This window comes from Mya arenaria, chromosome 15 (genome assembly GCF_026914265.1).
Source record: "Mya arenaria isolate MELC-2E11 chromosome 15, ASM2691426v1".
NCBI lineage: Eukaryota > Metazoa > Mollusca > Bivalvia > Myida > Myidae > Mya > Mya arenaria.
The window spans coordinates 57,284,408-57,291,271 of record NC_069136.1 but is presented as its reverse complement, the minus strand read 5'-3'; the positions used below and the strand labels follow the sequence as shown (position 1 = coordinate 57,291,271).

The 6,864-nt window shown below is 32.9% G+C and overlaps 1 long non-coding RNA gene across 1 annotated transcript; it reads right to left on the bottom strand.

Annotated features, from left to right (window-relative positions):
• Positions 1 to 4,712: 4,712 nt before the first annotated feature.
• LOC128219593 (uncharacterized) lies at positions 4,713 to 5,954 on the bottom strand. Its single transcript, XR_008258590.1, has 3 exons — positions 5,885 to 5,954; positions 5,122 to 5,264; positions 4,713 to 4,747 (listed from the first exon to the last, which is right to left on the bottom strand). It is a non-coding gene; the product is annotated as an uncharacterized LOC128219593 (long non-coding RNA).
• Positions 5,955 to 6,864: the final 910 nt, after the last annotated feature.

The window sequence follows — 6,864 nt, the reverse complement described above, 5'->3', positions numbered from 1 at the left end:
CTTTATTTTATTCTGAATGGCATTAAGCCAGTAGTAAATGTGTTTTGATAAAAACAATCATCAGTATAAATACCAAGTTATTATTTTAACTTTGAACTTACTTTCGCTTAGAATACAAAATTTATTTTCATCCAATGAAAATGTAGATAGGCAATCATTTAGTACCACACTTAATCATGAAGAATTTCAACTTTTGAATTTTACCGACTACTTTCACTCATCCGATAAACACTCCCTGTATCAGATTTAGCGTTGACCATGTGTCAGCCATGTGACGTAACAGCCACAGAACTCTCTAAGTGTTCACTTAAACTGTTGGAAGTCTTTAAGTTATTAAACAACAACCGTTCGAATGTCAGTTCTTTATTATTCCACGTTCTTTCTAAGTTTAATAATCAGTTTAAAATACAGCATGACATTTAAGGTAATCCCACATCCTAACTGCCGTCCTTTAAGAACCCAAGGCCGCTTTCCTTGCCTTGCCTAACCCTCCTCTGTTTTCACATCCAAAATCATCTCTCTTATACTAATTTGTTGTCTACATATGACAGCTTTACAACTACAGGAATACACGTTTTTGTAATTAACATGACCATTTTGTACATTTGTACCAGGTCGGCTGTCAACCATCTCCATATTCAAATGACAATCAAAAATGCCCTACATTACTAAACATACAGTATGTAGACACATATCCATTTAATTAAATCTTAATTATATCTTAAATATAACGTATTACGTCACAGCCAATGAGTTGGTATAATAAGTCAGTTATATGACCTGGAGAAAAACCTTAATGATCAAGAAAGGCTCATTCGTTACGCATTCCCCCACGTGTTGATCATTAATAAATTTCATCATGTAATCTAACTAGTACATTAAACGAAAATCTACAACGTTCGTACATTATATAATTATTTCATTTACCTTTTTTTGACAGAATCAAGCGAGTGCCTTTGCTGTAGAAAAAATAAATGCAATTCGCATAAATGCACTTAAGCAAGAGTGTAAGAACATGAGAATCCCTCAAAACAAAAAGTATTCGGTCGGAAATATGAACGGACATGAACTCATTGAAGAAGGACATAACATTCTAATCTGTCCTATACCTAAAGTTTCATCAACGTTTTGGAAAGAGGTATTGAGTGTTGTCGGCACGAATGGAACATATTCATGGCCAACGGAAACTGAATTATTAAAAGAAATTAAAAGTAAAGTATTAAATCGAGCACAGTACTATAAAGACCTGAAACATATGGATAACGAATCGGAATTAAATTTAACTACAGCATTTATATTTGTAAGGAATCCTTACGCACGTCTTTACTCGGGGTACATCGATAAGGTATACACACCTACAGGTAGATGCTGGATAGAAAACTGGGGCAAAGTGGCAAATACTATAAGAAATGGTAGCAAGGATTACGAATACGATATCACGTTCCGGGAGTTTGTGCAATATATTCTACAACTTTATAAAGATAACAAAACTATCAACGCCCATTTTCAACCGATGACTGAGATATGCGACGCATGCGCAATTCCCTACACATTCATTGGTCATCTGGAAACCTTTGTAGATGACGCCAAATACTTAATAAGTAAATGGACGAATGAGTTTCCCGACATCAAATTCAAATTTAGTGACTTTGAACAGGAATCAGCCGTCGATACTGCGCGAAAGCTGCTTATTAGATTATTTCGCTTAATAAAAAGTCGTAAATCTAAAAATTTACCAGTTTACAATTTGTCAGTTCGAGTTTGGTGTAACCTTCAAATTAGAGGATATATCTCAAAACTAAGCAGATTTCCATTTTCGAAAAGTGAAATATCGACCTTGACCGAAGAAAGGTACATGGATGCAGTAATAAACGAACTTGGAAACAGGAAAGATATATCAGCCATCAAGAATCAGCGTACAGAGGCATATATTCAAGCATACCAGACCATTCCACTAACAGTCATGCGTCAACTGAGAGAGTATTTATTGAAAGATTGTACATTGTTCGGTTATGACGACAAACCGAAAGAACTATTCGACAGAAATACATTGATCGTTGATCACCATTACTTGGATGGACTTTAAGATTGCATTAAAATATATTTATTTATATCACGAAATCAGTTTTTAAATCGAACGCATTGTATATGATTAAAATGAAATATGGTTAACATTTAATATGCAGTTTGTGGCAAATTTTGTTGATTTTGGGTGATTATATTTTCTTTTGGTTGGTTTGTCGGTGGAAATCCGTGTTGTTGCAATGCTTTTTGTTTATCAAAAGAATCTAAAAATGAATGTTATGTATAAGTCAGGGTACCGGTTACGTTTTTCCTATATTTGTATAAATTTTTCTGGTTTGTATTTTTGTATTCAATTCGTTGGCAGTTCATACAGTGCGTTCCGTTCGTGACGGAACATGCTTACATACCAACAAAGTCTAGTATGCAGCACAAAGAAGTACTTTAGAGGGCATAATATAGCTAGATGCGGAATGCTTTGGTTTAAAAGATCTGCATCAATATTTCTGCGTTATATATATTTTCTAGCCTTTGTATTTGAACTTGGTGGATAATAGGAAGCCGTTAAGAAATGATAGAAATGATTATGCATTAGGGTAAACGGATAAATATTCCCAGACTACAAACTAGCACGTTTACCAATACATGTATAATGTAACACGCAGGAGTTTACGAAATGGAATCCACGGCAAGCTTTGGAGATGTTAATATATCGTTTAGATTTATGATTTATAACACATTGTTTGACTTAGATTATAACTGAAAATAAATAAACATATATGTAACACATTTTTAGTATAAAAAGTGTAAATGTCAAACGTATATCGCTTTATTGCTTGATGTTCTGACAGTCAATGTTGGTACTTATATTGGTATTGGTAATATTGGTAATACTGTGTTGTATATGAGTTCACCTGTAAAATAAAACTGAATATGATATTTGTCCACTTTGGCCATTGCGTTGTGGATGTCATGCAAATTAAACTTCATGATCTGTAATAAAAACAATGGACTTAAGTTATTTAATACGAATGGAATTATAAATAGTGTTTATACTGCGTTTGCCATCAAAATGTATCAGAATCATAGTTTCCTCAGGTATCACATTATAAGGGCTGATCAGCGAGTTCATGTTTCATTCCATTTTGTATTTTCTACCAGACTGAGATTAGCTGATTGTTCAAAACTAGTTTTAATTTTACGGAATACATCTAGAGCAGAGGATAAATCGTACCCAGATCTCCAATTACTAATATAAATATCTCGTAGTCTACTCCGAAGCACAGGCACAAAACATTCAATTTTCACAGAACGAGGATAAAGCCATACTTCATTAAGACCTGATGATTGCAAGATGTCACGAACTCTTGACATCCAGCTCTTGGTGGACACGTTGTTACCTACATTATAAATTTGATCAAGTAATATAGCATTTAAAATACAGTTTTCTTGCTTTACTGGGTGGAGCTTTAAAAAGTATTTCACCATTCTAATATGACGTTCAATGTACACTGGGAACCTACCCAACTCTCCATATAAGGCCAAAGTGTTAGTGGATTGTTTAACATTTAAAACCCATTCACAAAATTTCTTATGCACACTCTCTGAGACTTCCGCATTCATATAACCCCACACAGTAGTTTAAAACAGATAACACATAGGAGTCGAAGAGATTAAACATGATATTAAGGTATTAGCCGCGTAATACACACTTTTTTAAAAGCTTTAACCGACAACATAGTTATAATCACGGTACACTATGGGACTTTTATCCAAATTTTGAAGATTTTTTACCTTGAATAAAAAAAGTTATTTATGTTTCATTACACCCACCCCCAAACTCCAAGGGCTACAAAGAGCGACAAGTAAATATTTTGTCTATATTTGAATTTTTTTCACATTATCAGAGATTATGAAATAAACACAACAGTTTCTGGTAAAATAAACTTCAGTTAACAGAAAACTAAAGTTCAAACGAACACATTATTGATACACATGGAAAAAATCATTTTGATTGATCTTATGATTCTTCGGAAAAGAGCAGTTTTTCGATGTTTGAAAATATATAGCAGTTTTATAAAATTCATAAAAAATATTTAACTATAAGGCAAGCTGCTGAAATCATTTTAGATATTATCTATGATGTCTATTGAACAATTTAAAAGACAATTTATGATAGTTTACCGTCCAGTTTTGAAGAAAATATACATAATGTCATGTTACCATACATTTTTTATAGCTAATAAAATACTTAAAAATCAACCTTTTTTTGTAAAAAATTATAAAGCTTAATTGGACTTATTCATAAAATGTACTCTTTCAAATAAATGAATTTTACTTATGATACTAACTCAGAATACAAAGTTTAAAACAAATGAGTGTACTTTTAAACTAAAATATGTGAAAAAACAAGAACACTAAGTGGGCTCGCCCCTCCAAAAATATCAGAGTGAAAGTTCTCAACTAATGTTGTTGTTTTTTAATATTATAATATGTAAACAATCTCTGTGGGTAATTTGATGTATATCTGTTTTATTTTGTCATTGGTATTCTAACAATTAGTTTAATTAACAATAATTCTTCACTCTTCAACATTTGAAGTTTGGTCTGTTCCCATGCTTTGTACTTGAAGTGTGTGCACAGATGATAACTACTCAATGCTGAGTCAATGCTGATTTGGTTTTCATGCCCCTTCAGGTACTTTACCCATCAAGAATGTTTAGTGCTGTAAAGGAAAAAAGTTGTACGTTAAAGCCTTTCTAACTAATAAGTATAGATAATTATACTGCCATACATGTACAAAATAAAATATAAACAGTTTAATATTTCTCGACATTATTTTGAAAAAACAACAACAAGCTGATACATACATGTATATATATAAAGAAAATTATTAAATTTATCAATAAAATTCATCATCATCATCATCATCATCATCATCATCATCATCATCATCATCATCATCATCATCACCACCACCACCACCACCACCACTTGACCACCACCACCACCACCACCACCACCACCACTTGATTATTGAATACAGTAGGTTTATAAAAACAAAAACCAAGTCAAATATGTTTTATATGAAATACTCACATCATCTCGATCAGATGCGACTGCCTTGTGGATGGACATGGCTGTCAAATCCGCTCTCAAGGATCCAACATAGTATTTAATGCAGGCTGGAATTCTTCATAACCCAGTGTTGTTGACTAAGTAATATTCAGTCATTTTCCTGCCTGGAAGAAATTAGACTTCTGATTATCAACCAGCAGAAACTACCACCGTAAAATACAAATGCAAAAGTATTATACATTTTGCACTAATATCTGTTTTAGCCAAGAGTAAGGGTTGGTAGGCACAAATGTGTAGTTGTTGTGCATATGGTTGATAATGATTCACAACAGTATGGGGTTTTAACGAGACCTACACCAAGCCAATGAATGTCAATAGTGTCCTAGCAGATGCGGTTTCAAGCCCCAAACCACATACAACTTTTTTTCACAGGTTAATTTTGAAAATATGCATTTTGCAAACAAATAACGGGTATGTACATGTATTGTGGTATGTTAGAAATAGGTCACGTACCAAAACACATCATTTTTAAACAAAATTTTAAGTCTAATATTTTTCTAAGATAAAACAATCAATTTAAAGATTACATACTCATATTATATCTTAAACGTAAGTTATGTACATAAGTACATATAAAAATATGTAACATGTACATAAGTACATGTAAAATATGAACATGCTGTCTAAACATTTAGCTAATAAAAATGATTTAAGAATTCCAAAGATAAATTATAAAAAACGTTTTTGAACACATCAACGTATAAAACTGCTCAAGGATACTTACATTCAGAGCCCTTTGATACGAATATCCCAGTTCCATGCCGTGTTGACAGTTCGTTTTTTCGAGAGAAAATCTTCTCTTACGCGTATATTTCACTTATAATCCATGTTTAACTGTAATGACTCAAATTGTTAGATATATCGTAATCAACTGTCAGCGTGTACTTTTAGTGTTTATTTATTTTAAACGTATATTCATGAGAAAAACATCACAATGTTTCCAAATCCTACGATGTAGAAATTCCATTATTGACCTATGAATAGTCTGGAAATACTTTCTGTTTCTAAAAATAGCAACATCCGGTACAGGCCGAATACGCCCGATGTTCGTCGCGATCTGTTACGGCGAGTGGCGATATATGTCGATGTTACCCGATGTTTCCCGAGTTGTATTACATGGCTAATACCTTAATTGGAACTTTAATATAACGAACCAGCCCAATAAGTGCATGCAGTGATCGCAACCCCTTTCCTGCAAGTGTTTTTGCAGCTTGAATAAAAGCCACTGGTAAAAACAACACCTAGATAATTCAAAGATCCAACAATTTCAACTTCCTGATTATTATAAAACCATTTATCATTATTGCCCAACCTACCACCTTTCCTAAACACCATAACCTTAGTTTTATCAATGTTAACCGTGAGGATCCATTTATGACAATATGAATATAAACTATTTAAAGAGTTCTGCAAACCATCCTTTGTCTCTGAAACAATAACAGCATCGTCTGCAAATAACAGAAGATATATTGAAATTTGGTCGACAGTAATGTCGTCAATTACATTTTCTTGCAAATGCATTTCAATATCGTTCAAGAAAAGTGAGCAAAATGTCGGAGAGGTTATCTCCCCTTGAAATAAGCCAAGGCTACTGTTGAAAAAAGATGACAATGATCCCAGATTTTTTACACAAAGTTTCACCTCGCTATACATAGATCGAACAATGGACAAAATTTTACCGTCGATTCCCAATTTTATATACTT